This window comes from Papilio machaon, chromosome 12 (assembly GCF_912999745.1).
Source record: "Papilio machaon chromosome 12, ilPapMach1.1, whole genome shotgun sequence".
NCBI classification, from domain to species: Eukaryota; Metazoa; Arthropoda; class Insecta; order Lepidoptera; family Papilionidae; genus Papilio; species Papilio machaon.
In genome coordinates, this window is record NC_059997.1 from 1,936,814 (window position 1) to 1,958,975 (window position 22,162).

Genomic DNA, 22,162 nt, shown 5'->3' on the forward strand with positions numbered 1-22,162 from the left:
ACTAGATGTCGCAAAAAATAATAAATTCAGTACTGTTTGCAATAAATTTTTTTTTATTAATATAAATACATACTTAAACTACTCACTGGAACTCATTGGAAAATTCCAATAAAATTAATCAGTAATTTGCGTCTCACGAAAAACGGGCTACTATGCATAAATATTTTTATCTAATGATATAATAAACATATTATATTGAAAACTAGCTTTTACCCGCGACTCCGTCCGCGCGGAATAAAAAATAGAAAACGGGGTAAAAATTATCCTATGTCCTTTTCCTGGTTCTAAGCTACCTCCACATCAATTTTCAGTCAAATCGATTCAGCCGTTCTTGAGTTATAAATGGTGTAACTAACACAACTTTCTTTTATATATATAAGATTACTAGTAAAGTTATAATATTACTGCTAAAATAAGTAATTCAAAATGAATTTGTTAGGATCAATATGGCGATGAGTGAAGTGCATTCATGAGGGCCTCGAGTATCCGAGAGAGCACTTATCAAAATATTCGCTCAGCTTTTTACACGTTTAAAATGTGATACGTGCAGTTGTCAGTTTAATAATTAAATTTAATGCCCCATAAATAACGTCCTCTTCATTTACGAACAATTTCATGAGCTCAGTTATATATGGGCGGAATTAAAATTATTCTGGCACGGAATATAGCTTTGGAAATATTCGGAAAGAACCTTTACTCGGCTCTGAAGAGATGTACCATTTAAACGAACGAACTGGATATTTATAGGTAATCGTTTCAAATTCATATAACGATAAATTAATTAACCAAAACCCCAGCAAGAACATTTGCTCTCTAATTCGCGTACGAATTTGTTGTGGTCAGAATTTTGATTAACCGTACGCTTCGATAGTACCCCTCCAACTATCGATATGCGCCTCAACTGCACTGTTTTAATGCAATTTGAATGAATCACCACTCAATATACGTGGGAATAATCTAAAATGTGGCACGTCAGCGAATATAGCCTTGTCGTAAATCCGACCGATACAGATGTGGGTGTCTGCCTCGGGCAAATCACTGCACGACTATCCTGGATATTGCCTTTACGAATGACTTTATTAAGACTAACTATTATAATTTATTTGCGACGTTCGTAATTACTAGTGCTTTTTGACTAAGTATTGATGCTGGTCCTTTTCTCCCGTGTGCATCTATTCGTTCTAGTAAATTGTTATACCCGAAATAGTTAAGAGCTTTGATAATTGACGTTGTTGTGTTATTGTAAGATAAATTGGTAACTGGTTAAACTAAAAGGTTTGTTTTTAAACAACTGATGATTTAATATAAAATAAATTGATTTAACTTATCGCGTAGAGTCAAAAGGAAAAAGTAAATATAATATCTTTAAGGCTCCACAGATAGGTTGTTAGGAGGGCGCCGCGTTTCGCAACCACAAATTACTATGATTTAATATTGCTTAGTTATCTGGAAGCTGGCAATTTGTTAGCGCGGCGCCGGGGCCCGTCGGCCGCCATTGTTGCGCCGCCTTTTGTTCATCGCCTACCCGCCAGATATCATCTTGAATTATTATGATTAGGATTCTTCGCACAGTGACGGCGGCCCCACTAATTCCGACATTATCGTTTAAGTTACGCGAACTTTCGATAGTCGCATTACTCAGCTTTGAATACTGAAGCAGTCTTTCGCCGTTTGTATTCTATAATAATATGTCTTTGATTTGAGATCTACCTTAATTTGTTTCACTTAATCAAAATTAATAATTGAAACAAAAAAATACCTAATTTAGAAAGAAATTGAGCGAGTTGCTTCCTATTATATGATTGTAATGTTGGTGCCATCAACTGAACAATGAATAGGTTAATTTTATACCATTTCATAATGTTGACACGACAAAGTATAGGTTGGTACTAAATTATTTATTAAAAAAAATGTTGCTCAATGTAATGTACGTAATTCTGTAAGTGTTCGATTAACTCTATACATTCGGTGATGGTTTGATTAATTTCGTTGCTGGTGAGGTCAACGGAGTTAATACATCAGGCCGATCGTCATGTCACGCGCTGCTTGCCCTCACTTTCATTTCATATAGTGACAATGTAATGAATCGATCGGGGGTGGCCTTTTTCAATTAGTGAAAACATTCAGTTGTCGTTGTGTTTATAGCTTAATTGTCGGTTATCTATCTATCTTGACCGATGTAATGGGTGACCATCAACGGAATGAATCGTCTAGTCTATAGAACAATGCTTACGAAGTGTTTTCTATGTATCCATGATATAGATCATTGAACTGAAAATAGCTTTCAGTGATGTCTTTCTTTCGAAATAACATTTTATTGATATGTTTATGATAATCAGTCAGTCAAGTATTCATCGGGTCGGATATCAAACGTAGACCACTTAGAATTAAAGATTATTGTACTACTGATCTATCACTCAGCACAGCACGCGGGTTACTAACGGCGCTGAATGTGTGTTGCACGCACGGTTTCTGAAGCGCTCGTAACTCTCGCATCAACTGTTATGCTGTCTGCAGTGTTACTGTGATAATCATAAATTTCTCTTGCAACGTTACCAGGTTACAAATATTGTGTGGCTACGAAAATATACGTTACAAGAGTTCGCTCAATTCAATTGGAATTCACAAGTTTTTTATTTTAAGAAATATAAAAATTTCCTAGTGTTGTGATTCGTTGTCTAATGCGCTTGAGGAATATAATAAAAACTAGTCTATTTCATATAACACGTTTGTAGAGAAGGAAATTAGAATTATTTATGTAGGAAATTAGCAGTGAAACGTGTATTTATAACTTTTTCCTAAATATAAATGTTAGTACTCTAGCTGAAACGATAACATTAGACAACAACAAAATCGCTAGCGCTTGTAGTTTAAGTTGTAACTCTCTTGGACTGTAAACCTCTAAATAAGCGGGGATTGTAGATACTGCAGAAGTGCAATGTGCGTGCCACACTCCATTCATTAGGTCGGCGAGTGCTTCCCGGCATTTATCAATCCGCCCCGAGCGCGGTCACGCCTCATGCCTTCGCCAAATTTAGAAACAATCCGCTTTCCCCTTTTCTTTTACTCCCAAATGCTTTTTGATTAAGTGTTTCGAGCTTTCATGTGTTAATTTTCGATTTAGTTTATTTGTGTTTCATCGACTAATGAGTTAGGTATATGTTCATAAAAACGGTAATGTTTCGACGGCATGTCCTTTCTAAAAGGGATTTAAAGACTGACGCATTGCTGGAAGAACTTTTAAGGCGTAATTCATTTTGTTTGAATCAAATCTGATTTCGCCACTAATGATACTTTTGGCGATGGATAGTATAAATATATGTCTACGATTTGTATACTGTATTCTTTATTGTATTTTGATGAATTATCGGCCGTATTTCTTCCATATTTTCTATTTAATGCGATGCTGGAACGTGAAATGTTCCCCGTGCGGTGTATTTAAGCGATATTGATAAATCGGAGATTATGGCGAGCGTTTCTGTTTTCATATTTATTTATTGGATTGAGTTGTTTAACGGATCGCTTGTGTGTAATATATTTCACGAGTGTGGTAACATTGCAGTTCACAATTCACCAGGCGCAGATGAAAATGTAAATTATTGCAGTTGAAAGTAATTATTTGCTAATTTATTATGAACTATTACTACTTATATCTTTGTAATTTTTAAAACTAAAACAACTTTCGGTTAACTTAGTTGACTCACTGCAACTCTAAGCGTAGTTTTGTTAACTTAAAAAAATCTTTCACTAAAAACAATAATCGCTAGTTTAATATTTATTTTTTCCCAGAAAACAATTATAAATTTTTTATTTGTTGGTCAGAATTACAAAAGACGTTTTTAAAGTCAAGAAACATTGTTTGGAAGACTTTATATTATACTTTTTGCTAGTTGCGGATAAAACAGACTAGAGGTTTATTTTGATAATGACTTAATCTGATGCCAGAAAGTGTGGTAATAGCTTGTATTAGTAGATTCCCTGATAAACCGTCGAGAGATGTATCCGGTGGGGTTGTGTCCGGGTTGAGCGGGCACCTGCGCACTCGTCTTATCCGGGATTAGTGAACAAGCCCAACTACTCTGAGATAACGATTGTAATAGAGCACAAACCATTAAATATGCTGCAATTGGAGTGTTAGCTGACTGGATGGTATTAGGAAAGTTTTAAGGACGCTAATAGATTCTATGGATTACGATGTCTAACTTTGCCAATGTGAAAATTGATAATGATATTTTTATTTACATTTAAAGTTAGAAGTCTGTTAGCTAAGGGATCCAGATATAATACGAATTTTGTCTGCTAATATTCCTACAAAACTTATTTTAGTTTGGTGCCTGATATTAAAATCAAATGCATGTTCCAAAGTGTGGTCACCTATATGTACAGTGTTTTGTTTTTTCATCACTAAAGTACAGCATGATGAGAACATAGGTTATTTGGCCGTATTCATAGTACACACTTGATAGATATTCGAGTCAGTTACCACATTTACACTTGTGGTAATTGTTAGCAGCAATTAAGTTGTACGTGTGCTGACTATAGATATGATCCTGCCCGCCGTCCGTCGTGTGCCCAACCCACCTCGCACTCAATCCACTTGAAACGGAGAAGTACAAACATTGTTAGCGGAGACAGAAACTTGGTCCGAGCATCTGAACAAATTTAGATAAAACGTGACCTGTAGATGTTACTTTAGTGAACGAACCTCGCCTTCACTTCTCCCTGAACATTGTAAAAGCTAATGCTTGTTTAAAGTTATAAAGTTTACATTCTTATTTGTCAATGTGACTAGTTCCAAAGTTAAATAATGAGTACAGTAAGTATCTAGATGTGAATCCAGACATTGTAAAACTTCCGTACGCGCAGTTTTAACTATTTCTTTTATGTTAATATATCATTCTGGTGTACAAGCAATTTGATACCTTTAACAAACCAAGTATTCGCTATAGAAGTGATGTGATAATTGTAGGTACTTCAATTTGCAATGCGAATGTGGTGTTGGGAATGCGTCCAACTAGCATATCTATGAATGTTGGTAGCAATCGAGAATGTTAGTCAATTAGATGTGATTGTGGAGAATGGCTGTGTGACCGCTGCCGGTGCTGTGCTCGACGCATTTGGAATTAACTCTATTCATGATTGCGAACTGCGACGGCGTCCGTCTGTCGTCTCCTCCATACCTTTTATTAACGCTCCAGTGATCACTTTGTGTTCGATTTTGTCATTCTTTATTTGTTTGGTTTCTCATTTTTCAAAATGCAAGTGACTAGATTCTTGATTTTGTAATCTACACCTAACCAGGATTATTAGGTTGGATAATATTGTTACTTATATCTCTTCCAAGCGAAACTAATATAGAAATTTTCCACTATTCGGTTAGTGATCACACCCTCCTCTAGATGCAGGGCTATCCCCTCTCCCACATCGCGGGGCCGGTAATGGAATACTGGTGTGCGCCGCGGCCGCGTCGATCCATATTTTATTTGCGCAAATTGCGCAAAATGACGTCCGGCGAACCGGTACGTCGGGCTTGTAAAAATCTGTCGCGTAACGTCAGGGGTCAAATACGCCACGACGGCGTCCACTCGCATGTCACGGGCCCGTGTAATTGAAAACGTTTATTTTGCTTTGAAGTACGACACCCACGTAAGGGTGTGGGCGTATATGTGAGAGTAATGTTTTATTTGTCATCACCCAAAGTAATTTTAGTTATTCATTTTAACAATAAGTAGCCAGAAATTAAATCATGTCATGACAATTAGAGAAGATCTTCATAAAGATGTAGATCATTTATATACTTCTTTTGCGCGGAATAAATAAAAACGTAGTAGTCTATGTGTTCTTCCAGACTGTATTCTACATCCATAATAATTTAATCGAGATCCATTTAGTCGTTTTAGAGATACCTAATAACAAGTATCCATCCATCCGAACATTCGCATTTATAATATTAGTAAGATGATTGTTACAAAAAGACGTAATATCAACATTTACTGAATCGAACTTTTTTTTATTAAATTGCAAAAAGTATTTTTAAAAGCTAAATCTACAATTAAAAACCGCACAAAAGCTCGTTTAAATGTTCCACTCAATTCGAGGACACATCGACCGTAACTAAAATAGCAAAACGATGAATTCCGCAATGCACGTTAAAAAAAAACAGATCAAAAAACATTGTATAGATAAACAATGAAATATTTTTCTGTTTCCCGTGTGTACTAGCTGCAGAAAAATAGAGTTAAATCAGGGGTGGCGCTGTGGGTGGTGTAGGCAAATTGTTTCGCTGTGTTTCGGGGAGTTTTTGCAGAGTCGCTAATGGACGCGACACAGCCCTACTTACCGCCTCTGCCGCTCTGCCGCGCCTGTTTATTGTTAATTGCTCGTTTTGTAATCGCACATTTTTCCTTACCATGGCCGTTATTTCGCCATGTGTTCACATTCTGGTTTTCAATAAGTTAACGTGGACTATAATAAGTTAACGTATTTTATTTAACGTTACAATTCGAAGAGATAAGTTATGATTATAAAAACATGTTTTGTCACTTGTGTTTGGGCTAAAACTCCGCTATAACACTCACATTTGTTCAGAAAAAAGTGTAACAATTCCGTATGTGGCTTTTTAGTTTATTATGTCTTTAGTATATTATATGACGCTGATTTATTTTAGGTGAAATTTAAAGAGTTTAGTCAAAGTTTTAATAGTGTGAAAAGTTTTGTTTATTCATTGCTTTCTAAATCGGTCGAAAGCCAGCTGTTACCACGGAACTTTACAAAGCGACCGCAACAATAGGCTAGCTATAATTGTATAGTTAAATGCAATTTATTCTATAGCTGTATGTTTAATTTAATTTTATCACCTTTCGGTAAAATTCAATTTGTTACAGTTGCTGTGATATCTCTGAGTGATACTAAAAGTACTCTAAGCGCAATATAGTAAATTAGTGTACAACCATGTGTAATAATAATACACAACTCACGCTCGTAACCCAAAAGGCTAGACAAAGATCGTGGACTTTTTGAAGACCATTTGACGTAGTTCTGGCACATCTCTCTCGCATCTTCGACATTCAAGTGCAGTGGAATCTATAACTCGAACCTTGTTTAGTTGAAAAAAAAATGCCGTATCCCTTCCGCTAAACCCTTAAACACCGAGTGTCTCGAATTATTTAGACTTAGTTAATCGCACCAAATGGTATTTCTCTGCGTAAGATTTATAGTATATATTTATACTCCATGATTTTTGAAATACAAGATTTCAAATATCATTCGAAGTAACTTAAATATAATGACGTCTTACTAGGAATTAAACGGCTTGTTAAGTTGAAGACACAATAAGTCGATGTTTTCTGCGTTGTCTGTATGACGATAAGTATAACAAAACGTGACAAATCCTCGTGTATTTCTTGCGGTCACAATTGAATATGTAAGCTTAGTTAGTTTATGCAGGCACCATTTCCCTCTAAATTCATTTCGGAACGTTTGTTCGATCCAAGTGAATATTCATCATTGTACAAGTCCGTTTGGCGATGGGAGTCGCTTGCAGAGTTTGCTGTTCATATTCCGTGTCACTGGTTCCCTTGATTTTGCTTTGCTTTTGTTTTAACTGTGTAACGATGCTTAACATTGCAGACCGCATTGTACAAACAATTCAATTGAACTGGTTTTACGATGTTTTAGTACGAGCTGTTAGTATTGTTTCCAAGTACCCCTTGAAATGGCTACAAGTGTCCTATAGCTTTGATTTGATATATTAAACAACGTTATAACAAGGATTAGTAATGACTAAGAGTTATAACATATAGCTTTTTTACAACATCGAATGTCACAATCGATTTGGAATCATCACATTTGGAGTTGGCTTCTATTCTATTTTTAATATACCATTCTCTCTGTTTATAATTCAATTTTGTTATCTAATAAATATGTAATTTTAAAATATGAGTACATTATTCTAAACAGTTTAAAAGATTTAGTGTGATACTCATCTTAAACTTCGTAACACCTGGCACTATGAATGTAAAAATATGCGCAGCCGAGGTGCAGTCTCTTGACGTCAAGTATTTCCAACTTAAGTATTTTGAATGAAACTTAAATAAAACTCTTAAGTCGTTGCCACCTTCCTTTATGGAACGACTTTTTCAATGTCACTGTTACTAATCTTTTTCTCTGGCAATTTTATGAAGAAATGTCTCTTGAAGCAGCAATGGATTTCCGCAAGTGATAATTTTTGAATTAACTGGTTTTACATCTTATGATACTATGACCAAAATTGATTAATAAAGGTATGTGCCCTGGAATTCAATTTTTATTTTGATGCTAAATTTATATAATTGCCTCATTGTCAAATAAAAAATATAAATAATTACATTAATTGCTGATTAAATAAACTATTTGTTATATGATATTGCCTTTTGCTCGAAGTCTATTCCCGTTTGTCGATTTCCCAAATTCTCAACTTTTGCGCCGCCTAACTTTACAAACTTTAGCATTGGCCCCCTGTAGTAAGTTCGACGTAAAATTATGTGAAAAGGACTGTGATTTAATATTATTTATGGCTTTATATACCCTCGTGTGCCGACAGGTAATATATAATAATTTTGTTTGTGTTGCTCCAAATTTAATTAGTGTCAATGCAAAATTTTAGAGAGATCCCTTTAGCCGTTTTGGTGATGCCTTTTAACAAACATCCGTCCATCCATTCATCCATTTAAACTTTCGCATTTATAATACTGGTAAGACAGTGAGGTATCGTCTTACGAAAGTTTAAACAATTTAATTATAATAGTTTCTTATATTAATGGCATTCTGAGCCATTTAACATTTTTAATTCCTCTATAAAAAAAGTAAAAAGATTTTAATCTAAGTTTAGTTTTGTTACTAACCGATGTACATTTTTTAATTTACTTTAAAGGCAATCGACAGCAAAATAAGATTAAATTAAAATACTAAAACATTAATAGCATATGTATTTTATTTGTTTTAAGTTCTGATATTAAATACAATATTGTGATATTGAGTGACCTTTACAGTTGACTCTGCAGGTGGTATATATAAATTATATTAAAAAAATTGGTAATAATCTACGGACTGTCCAAGATTCAAACGTGCAGAGCTTCGTAGTGTACAATAATAGCATATTCTGTCTGTATGAAATAATAAAAGTAAAGGGGATGGGGTATGTCTAGAACTGTGGACCAAAATCAAACACACGCTCGGCTTCGTATAATGAATATAAATTTATAACTTTGAACATATTCAAGGTGAACTTTTACCCTTCGTCTGAGTTGAACTTTCTTTTTGTGTGAATAAACCTATTTATTTCTCTTTTAACGTACATCGTTTAATGTAACAACATTGTGTGGCATACTTTAGAATTTATGTTGAATTCTAATAAAATAAATTATTTTTATAAACTAATATTTTTTTCAGAATTTAAATATAACTTTTATTCGGTATGACGGTTCAATAGCCGTCAAACCTTTTATATATGGCATTAAATACTACAGAAGAACAAAGAAACAATCAAAAAACAATTGAGGTTTAAACATCAAAATCCCCGAAACATTGAAAATTATATTTGCCTATATTTTTTATATCGTAAAAGATAGTTTATATTTAGTATAAACGTAGAGAATGGTCTTGCAGAGTAATTAAAACGGCTTAAAATATAAAGCTCGCTCAGTTATGTTCAAGGATGCGAGGAGTATTCTGTTATTTGGGTGCATAGAGTACGCTAATGGAGACGGACTAAACAGCGTGCTCACCGCGCGCTTGTCGAGCGGTAATTGCCGCTTTTGTCGTCCGCAGCGTACTTCCTGGTAAACTCACTGACATAAATCTATTGTACACATTTTGTAAGCGAGTTTACCAGTTTACCAAGATTTAACTTACAATTTTGAAAATACATTGGTTAACGTTGGTACCAAACAACAGACTAGAAGATATCAATAGAATAGAATAGAATAGAATAGAATAGAATAGAATAGAATAGAATAAACGAATAATAGTCGAAACTACTACAGTTTTGTATTGAGTGATACTGATGTATGAATGTCGGCTCAGCTAAATAGAACTGGAATTAGAACTGTAGATTAGAGAAGGAATAACATGATTTATTACTCAAAAAAAAAGAAAAGAAAACAATGAATCTTATATACATGCAAACTTATTGCGCGACACTTTACCCTCCTGATTCAGTCGGGTAATAATTATGAATCATACGCAATTAGTATCAGTTGTACTAGAACCAGCACAGATATTCCAATTAAGGTTTTTATATCTCAGAAGATATTCCGATTACCGCAATTCCTAAACAAATAAAAGAAAGTGGACAGTGTAAAATACGGTGGGTCGTAGTGGGCACAAACAATATAGAAGGAAACTGCATGAAGTGGGATTACACGATTGTTTTTGTTGCGACGAAATAATTTTATTTATCGGCGTCGCGGTCCGTTGCTGCAGCGCCGTTGATTCCAAGTTTTAATTAAGTTATTCGCCGGATAAATGTTCGCAGGATTGACGGCGCGACCTTTTTTTTTGTCAACTCGTTTATTGTTTCACTGATATCGTCCAAATGTCCAATTGCCATTTTATCGGCGCATCCGGAATACGAAACTAAATGAAAAAAATTGATTTACATTCGGATTAAGCGATTTCATTGATTGATATTTTATCTTTGTTACAATAATATTTTTGCTGCCTTATTTAGAGTCGTTTAATAATTCTTTTAACAGCTTCCTTAGTATAGATTTATAATATAACATTTACATCAAAGTTATTTGGTTTGGGTGACTTATACATTGACCGAAATCTTTGTTTAAAACATTACTATCTCTACTTTGTCAAAGATAATGACAGGGATGACGATATATTTTATACAGATGTTTTGGTCTCAGAAACCGACGGTTAGTGGTTCACTTAGTGTTTTAATTATATGTTAATTTATGAATAAATTGTTAAAATTAAAAATACAATTTTACCATATGACATTTGTAACTTTGAAATTAAAAAGGCATTTTAAAAACTTCATGCATCTATATGATTACTAAAATGATTGAAGATGTATATTTTTATATCTTTCTATTTAACGAATTACCTCAAAAACTATTGGACCGATTTAAAAAATTCCTTTGACATGAGAAAGCTGAATTATCACTGAGAAACAAAGGCTATATTTATTCCTAAAAAAAAAAATTGCGCGGATGAAATCGCGGCAAAAGCTAGTAATCAATAATTTGAAACTTCTCCATTTGCGATGATGATGTTTAGTAGTTGATAACAGTAGTAGCTTCGTCACAAAGAGCGTAGACACACACGGTTCTGTTTTGTGTCGTGCCATCATTCTGATGAGATGCCTCGGTTATTGCCGTGTATACAAACGAACGCATACTCTGTATGTCAGTTGATAAACTGGGAACTTTGTCAATTCAAAGGCTAATGAAAATATCAGTAACGTTTTGTTCTCCGGTACAGTATTTTTTACTAGAGATTGATTGGGTAATTTCCACTGTTTTTTTAATATGAGCAGCAGAGATATTGATCAATAAAGCAATCTAAAAATATTTTAACGCTTGAAATCCTTAGTCGTATTCGTAATGTATACATGTACATGGACTATTTTTGTCAAACGGAACAATAAGTTTAGACATTTGTTACGAATCATGTTTTAATAAATGAAGTGAATTAAATTATTTAAATTCAATAATAATGTTAACTGCTACTGTTGAAAAATATTTCAACCCCATAGCTCATTGCTCGACCATTATAGTTAAGTAACAAAATGAAACGCAGTTAACTGGAATTCTCCGTGGATTTTTTGGTCCATATGTCGCACTCTAGCCCACCGCATGCAGTTTCACTGTTTTTTTTGTCTTAGCGAAGATGTAATTTTATGTATTGTCGCTGGTCTCTTGTTCCCGGACTGTTGAATTCCAGTTTTTAATTAGTGTTTTTAAAACAACTTTATTGTTGCTTATTTGGTTGGATTACTGTACTATGTAGACTGAATTCTCGTAGTAGGTCTCAGAAACGACAATTTGATTATCAAAAAATTTATTTTATTGGAAATATAGTAATGCAACGTATGAATGTGACCTAATTTGTAAACATTTTCATTTATTTATTAATCTAGTGTTTCAAAGGTAGGCCGAATATAGCGATTTAAGACGATACAGTATATAATACGAGAAGCTATCCTTGGATAAATTGGTAAGAGAAACATGACGCAATCGATTCATATTACGAAGTTAGGCGGGAAGCAGCAATAAGTTAAGTATTAAATTATGCGGAAGGCACCGCGACTAAATTGCCTTCCAGCTGCTTAAATTTCAGTGGGCGACTTCATGATATTATTTGGCCGGTAAGAAATCTTCATGCCTTTTTTATTATAAATAAAATATTTTAAGCATCTGCCATATTTTGTAATTATCAAAATACTAGCTGTCACCCGCGACTCCATCCGTGCGGAATAAAAAAAACGTTACAAGTAGCCTATGTGTTCTTCCAGACTATGTTCTACATCTGTGCCAAATTTTATCAAGATGCGTTGAGCCGTATCGGAGATACCTTCAAACATACATCCATCCATTCGCATTTATAATATTAGTAAAATTAAAACATTTTTACAATCACAGTCTTTACAGTGTTATATTATGTCGTTTAAAGTTGTTATTGTCCTATGTTTTATATTACAAATTATGTATATTATAAATGCGAAATACAAAAGTTTAACACAAACGTAATAAGTTTAAGCCATAACTAACAAGTATCATGTGGTTGATAATAATTTCTCTTCCACTCGTAAAGTTGCCATGTATTCATTTAAAAAGTTGTACATTTATTAGAAGAAGACGTTAACAATTCACCTGGTGCTGGACATTATTTATTCTGGTTTGCGGGCGGGGATAAATTGCAGTCGCCGGATAATGGTGGCGGAGGAAAAACGTCGGCGGACGCCGTAAGTCGATGCAACACCTGTCGCCTACCTTGGCCTACCTCCTCGCCCCCTGCGCCTCGCCGCAATGTGTTAATGGATTTTACCAGCAAAAAAATATCACCACTACATTCACTTTGAGATTTTATTTACAAACTATTTTTTTTTTTATGTTACGAGGCGGCAAACAAGCAAGCGGCCACATTAATTCGCTGAATTAGCACAGTGACATGTGATACAGACAAGCAATTGTAGATGCGTTGCTTATTTTCAAAATATGGAGGAGGAGGATTTTTCTTTCCCATGCGTCCGCTGTTTCCCCAAATCTACTTCCCCTTCCCATCAATTCCTTATAAGAAAAGGAACACACTCATCATGCGAAACGAGGAATAATTCACTTCACTGTCTCCTGTGTGGTTGCGGTATTGTATCGGGCGTACAGGCTCAATCGTGAATCTAACAAAATATTGCTGTTACGGGCTCTACTATTGTTATACATACATACTTACTTAATGTTAATTAAAATGTTTTTGACCGATGGTACTTTAAGTACTGATCGAATCCTTGTATTCCAAAACTTTGATACTTTAAATCAAATAACGTATGTACCACCGAACCAACGAAAATATGTTGGTCAAATACCTTAACTATGAATCTAAACGTCGTAAGTGCATAGTAATTGATTTAATTTTTCGGAAAATATTTAAACTTTTGTTATATGTCAAGATATGTAACATAGAATATAGAAAGAGTTTTAACGAAAATGTGTGGCGTAGAAAAATTTGATTGTGCTTTTTGCTGGCAATTAAACGTAACGATCGCAGTTCTACGAAGGACCAAAATGTAGGCCGCGTTGAATTTTTATTTCACTTCATTTTACGCACTCTACCAAGAATTACTTTTAGTTTGTGGGCGTTTCTTAATGTAGCGTAGGCCTATCTATTGATGTTTCTATTGGGCTTAAGGAGTTTGGTCTTAGTCATAAACCGGTATAACAAAAAAACCGGTATTATATTAATTATTGTTTATTTTTAGCTTGTGATACAAAATTATAATATATAAAATTATCGTGTCACATTTTTCATTTTTTTTTAACTGCGCGCGGACGGATTCGCGGTCGACAGCTAGTTAAGATATAAAAGTTTTCAACTTAAATTTTTTAAAATTTTCATCTTACAGTAAAGAAAATTTTGAATTAATAAGGTACGACTATAATATTCTTTTAAGGTAAATCAATTAGTAATAAGGCTGATGTCCTTTGCAGCTGCGACCGCACAGTGACATTTTATCGCTCCAGGGCTGCACACTGCTCCCGTCACGGGGGAATAGTGGAAAATATATTTCATGAATGCCAGCTATATTGGAAATTATCTAGTATATTATTATTTGTAATTAGTGTCAGTTTAATATTTATCTGCGTTATAGTAAGGAACTTAGGAGCACATAAAAACAATTTTTAAACATCAAAAAAGTATGTCAATTACCGTGTGTTAGTGACACTAAAATCTTTGTATCATAGCGTCATCTCTGTTATCATCTTTGACAAAACAGAGATAACAATATGTTTTAAACGGAGATTTTGGTCTCAGAAATCCACGGTTAATGTGATGATTTTTTTTGTGACTGAGCTGTCACTGTTTGCCTTGAAGAGGCATTAACAGCTTCACCGGGCGTAAGATGGCCGAGCGCAGAAGGCGTTTAGTCTAAACCTCGTTTAAGAGTAACTAGGCTCGAGGGCTCCCTCAGGAGCCTCGGCTCGGGCTGTTACTTCCTTAGTATTACCGGATAGGGAATTTTTTTGGGTACAGTTATCGTTGTATAAACAATCGTTAAGTGAAGTCGTCATTCGAATTAAAGTAATAGTTGGCTAAAGCAATTAACACGTACGCGTGCGAACAACGACGAAAAATTCTAATTAATTAATGTACTGTTATCTACAAGTGTTGCGGACACGCGACCACTTCGACTCCTCGACGACACATTACTGAGTGCGTAGGGAATACAACCCCTTAATTTGTTAATGTACTATTTATAGTACAGATTTATGAAATTAAAACTACCGACCTTTGTAAGTGTTATGAATTAAAACATGCTACAACCAAAGACCTAAAAATGGAAGGGAGACACATTTGTTTTCGTACTAGCTGTCGCCTGCGACAACGTCCGCGCAGAATAAAGAAATAAATTTAATAAGTAACATACGTTTTCTTTCAGAGTATGTTCTACATCTGTGCCAAATTTCACCAGATCCGTTGATCCGTTGCGGAGATACTTTCTTACAAACCTCCATGATGGATACATCCATAATTTTTAGATCCTTGTTACGGTCGGAACTTGATATAAATGGAAAACATCTAATGAATGTTATTCAATTATTTTTAACATTGATAGAACCCGCAACAATAATATTTGTTGGGTGTGCGAACGGCCGGGTCGACATGTGAAATACCACGACCACAGGGAAGATAGGCGTGAAGTGGTTTCTATATATCGCGTTTTGTCTAATGTGCGTGCCGAAGGGCTAATTTTAGTTCACGTCCCCTTCACACCCATTTCTTATAAGGAAATGATGGGAAGAGGAAGTGGATTTGGCGGCAGAAGGAATGCATAGGTAGGGAAATTTCCTCTTTCTTTGCATCCTCCGTCGATTAAAGGTATACAATGCATCTGCGATTGGAGATGCCTGCGAGTGGCTGCTACTTCCTCGTTTGCTACCTTATAATAGTTAAAAAAAAAATATCTCCCAAAAACATTTAAAAATAACAGAGTTCTTATACGTTTTGTAGGAATATATCTACCATAAAAATGCTCCATTGCAAACAAAATCAATGTTGTCCATATCAGTTGTATCGGAAGTGGATTTTGTGAAATTGGCAATGACAACGAAGAAAAAGCCGGTAACAAAGTTAGGCAGAATGCGTGCGTCTTTGGTGTTTGGGGACACGAATAGAGAAAACAACTCGTATGTTTGGTAAAATAACTCGGAACGAAATTACTTAATGTGACAAGGACTTTGGGACATCTCTTAATGTGTCAAAGGATAAATGGACAATATTGTAGCTGGATGGTTTTGTTTTTTTCTGTTTGTCTTTTACCGACATTGACTACCACCAACCCATTTGTCAGGTCCAAAAATGTAGTCCAATTTTTTTCCAAGGCTTTTACGAAAAATATTAAAATATAATTTGTGGTAAATTCAAATTCAATTATGTGACACAATTAAAATTATCGGAACATTGTCTAAAACAACGATTTGAATATGAAGATTTCTTCGGTCAATTTATTTCACGTATTTTTGATAAAAGCTTACTCTTGCAGATCACGTAACCGTATTCCTATAAACAACGCATTACATAGTCTAATAAATATTACGATACGACTTTATCTTGTCAGCTCGGCCGTCAATAAGCAAATGGGATACGTGTTTGTATCGAGTCCGATGTATTGTTTCCACACTCTTTGACTGCGTACAAAGCCGCAATGCACTGCCTGTTAGTGAAACGGTCGACTAGACAACCATACCTTTACGAAACACCAAGTTAAATGACAACGTTTTTGTGCATAAAGTGAAGGATTCCTTGTCATTTTAAATTATGACAAAGCTTTCAATCAACGTCACAAAAAATCCGACAGAACCAGTCGCTTGCAATCTGTGTGTCAAGATCATCGTTAGAAAAGTCGTTACGATTTTCAATATGACGGAGCAAATCAATACAGTTGACGTGTAGTCGCTCTGCCTGTACTCACCGAATAGACGACTAGCGTCGACGATACAACCCGCGCAACGTGATACTCGCGTCAAAACGATATAATTTAAGTTTCGAAGATTTACGTTGCTTTGTGTACGAAGGTGCTTACAGTTGTTACGTTATATTTCATTCATCAAGTTGTTTATTATTTGTAACTTTCCTAATGTTAAGGTTTCTTTTATAGCTCGTCGTACAGTTAAAATTGAAATACATAATTTGACTGAGTAGATAGAGTCCCCAAAGCATAGCAACGTAAAAGGGAGTGCAACTACATTTCAAGCTAGAAAATGCATAAACTTCGCGCTTTATGTTGGTTGTATCTTTTTATGTTCTATGATGTTTATTATAAAAAGTTTATGATAAGTGTGCAACCAAAGGTTTTTTTAACTTCAATTTAATAATTCAATATATTTTAAATGATATTAACTTATATTTTAAATGATATTATCTGACATCTTAAAAGGAAAAAGTAAAAAATAAACCTTCAAGCGAACAACATTAACATTTTCTCTTTGATTTATCTTACTGAAAACTGTTTTTCCAGAAATTTCCAGAGAAAATGTTTTAGAAACATTTACATATCGAACCAAAGCAATGAACTCTTAAATTAGCTCTGAAAATCAAAAACATTATATGAATTATTGCCTCTGTTTTAATATATTTGTAGGCAATAACCAGATAACCCTCGTTAAACAGTCCAGCGTTATCCTAGTGACGTCATTTATGTCGTCACCACACGTAGCCGTTACCTCACTTTATGAAGCAGTGACGTGCAGCGTGACAGACAATTATAGCGTGCAATCTGCGTCATTGTCTTATTAATGCATATTATTTGGACAATATGCAAGGGGCATAAAATGCTTCATAAAATATATATCGAAACATGTCACAATACATTGCACAGTTTGTCAGTTCAATTAAAAAAACTATAACTGACGCTTTTACAGTTAATGGTTATTTGTTTTTGTACTTGCTTTACTTATTTACAGTTTATTCTTACTGCAGTAAGTAAGTTTTATAGTTTGTTAGATGCGTAACATGTATTACTTCATATTAATATGAAGTGTGGGTCCTAGTGCTTAAATAGTTATTCTTGTTTGTTATCGTTATATAGTTATGGAGTGTGGGTTGTGGTTTTTAATTAACATAAAGCTAGGGGACAATGATGAAATTTTGTTTAGAGAGCGATTTACCGCATAGGTCTTTGCAGGTATACTAAAACGTGAGAAGCTTCAAATAATCGAAGATGGTTTTAGTTTTAAAATATAAAAGACGGTTAAAGCAAGAGTTGAAATACCTATATGTATAACAACAATTGTTCAGTATATATCGAATACTAGATGGCGCTAATTGATATTGCAATGTATTTATATTAATTAAAAACGTAAAAGCACAATTATATTAAAGAGTAATGTATTTAATAAGATAGATAAATGTAAAATAATAAATATTTAGATTGCAATAATAATATAGATGAATAGTCAATCCCGTACTGGCCACCGAGAATGCCGTAGACAAATATAAATAAAAATGTGAACACCGTCAGTTAAAAAAGTGCAAAATGTGAAGCAACAATGTAACAACGTTTTATAGTGATAATGCAATTTTGTTAACGATTATAAACAGTTAATTTGTCAACAACAAAATAAAGAAGAATTTATCAATGATACGAGTTTACATTTAAACAACAATTGTAATACAAAAAGATCACGGAAGCATTTTAAAATTTTATTCGGCGTCAAAGCCATTAGGATTTATAAACTTGGATTGTTATTATTTTGTTAATGCTATTTCTGTGTTATGTTCGTACATAATTGTCTAACAAATGTTGTGATTTCTACCGTTGTCGTAGCCCTATTCTGTACAGATGTTATCTTATTTGTACAAGCGACCGTAACAAAAACTTTAATCTGATAACATACGGAGAATACGAGCTTTGCGCAATCGTACCGCTTGTCAGCTGCAACTGTGAGAATTGGTCCTTCGAGCAAGATTCGCGTGCTCGAGTCTTACTGAGAACTGTGTTTTTACTTTTTCTAATATGTTAACTAAAACATGATACCTGTTAGAAAATGCATTTATGTCGTTTCGGTATATCTTTGCCAGAGAAATTTATCATCAGAGGTACTACAGTCCCTGGTGCCTACCAGGGACTGTTCAAGAAATTTTTCCATGTCGCTGTTTCAGCGCTTTTTGTTTCCACATCTTGAAGCCGATATTTTTAAGTTTTCGTTCTACGTCATCCAGCCATCTTAATTTAGGCCTTCGGCGTGATCAATAATTATTTTTATATTTTCTATATTGATTTGATTTTTTATTTTTTATTTAAAAAAATTTTAAACATTTTGAAAGAAACTATCCACCACGATTTAGTTTAATTATCCACCGCGATATCAATCAGTGCGAACCTCTGTTAAGTTTTATAGTTTAGCTATGTGAGAAATCGTGAATCTTATTCTAGTTCACTGCGGGAAATTGCTCGCTAAAGTTTGCTAATTTATAGCGTATTTGTTCTTCGGAGTGTAGTAAATGATTCAATGTATTTGCCGCACCGTCTTTGATCAGATTAATTGTTTAATTGGTTTTGTTCGTCTTTTTTGTTTGCATAATTATTTAGTATAACGATAGTGTTCCTTTTCACATTAAGAAGTAATGTAAAATTACATTACATTCATAATACATTTTTACTATATTGGTGGGTTGGGTTTACACAACCACCAGTGAATCTGCAATAGTATCGCTTGCGTTTATTTTACACAGATGTGGAGTAATAACACTATTAAAACCTCTAAATCTGTATTACTTCAAAAATACAGTTATATACTGTTGATTAACCATGTATTTCAATCCTCTAATCATGATTTCTGGTAATGTCTAATATCAGTGTACGATAAAAGGGTTGACATATATATGTTAAAACTAAAATATAATTGTGTCCTACTTTTTTTTGTTTGGGCCCTATTTGTTTAAAAACCACTAAGAGATTATAGAGTATATAAAAATTTCCACATTAGCTGTATAAGCTAAGAGTCCTGTTACAACAGTCGGTGGTCACAAACTGTCCGTCTGTCGCCGCCGTCCATTACCGTGATGAGGCACGCGCCGGACACCTTTGTACCTGTGTCGCCTCTGTGAACATGATGCTCTGAGCTGTCGAGCTTTTACGTATCATTTGTCTGATGTTATCGCGTGTATCAAGTGATTGTCGTACATTCTATGAACAAGTATTGTGGCTTGTTAGGTGTGTATGCAAGGTGTTTCCAACGTAAACAAAACATTGTGTATGTTACATTAAAATGTTCAGTTTCATACATTTACATTACTGTAATCGAGTTTCTAACTCGACGTTGGAATATTAGGATATTTTTTGCTCGTGAAAATATTGTTATTGAATAAAGAGGTTCCATTATGCTCGTATTTGTTAGGTGAAAACGACCGGGCGTCGAGTGCGCACTTCAACTCCTTAACAACGTTACCGAGCTCCTCGGTTGTTTCAACAAATTGATACGAACCTTTGTGCTCATGATATGTGAGAAGGCTAACTAATGCTCTTATGTAAATAGGGCCCATGTTACTTTTATTGTTTAGATAATATAAGGTTGTAACCGTAGACTTTTGAAACATTGAAAAAAAAATTAGAGGTGTTGATGTTAAAAGTAGACGAAGTAATAGCCGTTTTAAATTAAAGTTTACGAAATAATATTTAAAAATAAAACGTTTATTAGTATTAAATGTAGTTGAATGCAATGTTCCGCTTTATAAGCCATAAACATGCAAAAGAGAATTGAATTGTAATAGCTGTCATTAAATATAAACTATGTGAGTGTACTCCGCATTCAGTTAGCGGCTTACATGCGATCACTGTTAAATTGTACCTACAATATTTCAACTTTGAAGCAATCCGTAAGCCGATGTTATTTACAATAAGTTTAAACTGCCATACATCAATATCTCAGAACAATATTAAAAAAGACAATTTGTTAAAATGTTTTACGAACATTAGTAGCCAGTTTTTCATGTCCTTTCACATAATCTACAACATTAATTTTTAACCTTCCTATAAACATTTCTAGTGTTTACTTCTCCAATTTTGTCGTGTTAACAGAGCAGCTAACACAATTAAAGTGAAGGCAATGCGTACGACACGCAGCGTCGCATCGCATTTACAAGTTAGTGACGCACGACTGCGTGCCGCGATCACGAACCGACGCCTAACGATGTGGCTGTACAACATAAACAATCTATACAGAAACATATGCATTTCTAGATATAGATTAAGCATGTACAGAGACGTAAATTCATTACTTTTCTTGTTCATAGGTCATTGAAAACTGATAAAAGCAGGTAAAATTTACTGTTAAAAGTACAGTTTTTTATATTATAAAAGGGTGTCATGTGTTACTTGAGACTATGTTCTGTATCTGTGCCAAATTTCAATAAGATGTGTTCAACCGTTGCGGAGTTATCGAGTAAATATGTAAAATTAACGTATCCCACGGAAACCGTACACATTTCCGGGATCATAGGTAGGCTAAGTACTCTCCCAGACTGTTCTACACCTATAGCAAATGTCATAGAGATTTATGCAGCCGTTTTGGAGATACATTTCCATTTATAGTTTTAGTAAGAAGTAAGATTATTAAAATAGTGATAGTGCTAGGAACCTTCGTAACAATTAATCAGAAATTAAGTTTAAGTGGATATTTGTTGTTGGCTGAAACGGAACCATAATCTTTATTAATACTAAGAGGTCTAATCGAATAAGACTTTTGACTTTTTGTAGCAAAGTATGTAATTGTTTATTTTTTCATTCTGGTTTTACTTTTAATGAGTTATCATTCGTGGAAAATTTCGTAACATAAACTTTTACACAATTATACGTAGGAAATTGGATTACAGTACGTCGGCGTCGTTGTTATAGTGCACGGAATGAGATTCGCCCTTTGTTTTAATTTGGACGGGTGCTCACCGGGACAGGATATGACGTAATTACTTGTGATGACGGCAATCAACATGGCGAATGTCGCACATGTAATTGTTGGCACGCACGCGATCTTTTGCAACGAAATTTTGTTAATAATTATATACTCCAAACATACATAGATGTTCGATGTAAACAAACATTACATAATGTTGTACTAGAATACTTTTAAAGAAATTTAGGTAATAAGTAAAAATATATACATGTTGCTGTAAGTTCGATGGACACTTCCGATTTTAAAAAATTTAAATGAACATAATAGTCGAAAGAGAAAATATTCTTTCAACATTTACAGACGTAGCGATAAAAATTTCATTTTTCGTTATGGTGATATGCATTCATAACACACTTTTTATACCATTCCCACTAAGTCCATTAATATCCTTGCATTAATTACGGCACTAGACACGTCCGATTACAGCCGTCGTAACAACGTTATCGCGTCACTCCGTTCGCACTGTCTCAGCTAATGCAGTCGCTATAACGGAATTATAGTAGACG

The 22,162-nt window shown here is 34.4% G+C and overlaps 1 protein-coding gene across 5 annotated transcripts in view; it reads left to right on the forward strand.

Annotated features, from left to right (window-relative positions):
* LOC106713714 (tyrosine-protein phosphatase Lar) overlaps positions 1–22,162 on the forward strand; it is a 294,107-nt gene that overhangs the window by 30,961 nt on the left and 240,984 nt on the right. The window lies entirely within an intron of this gene.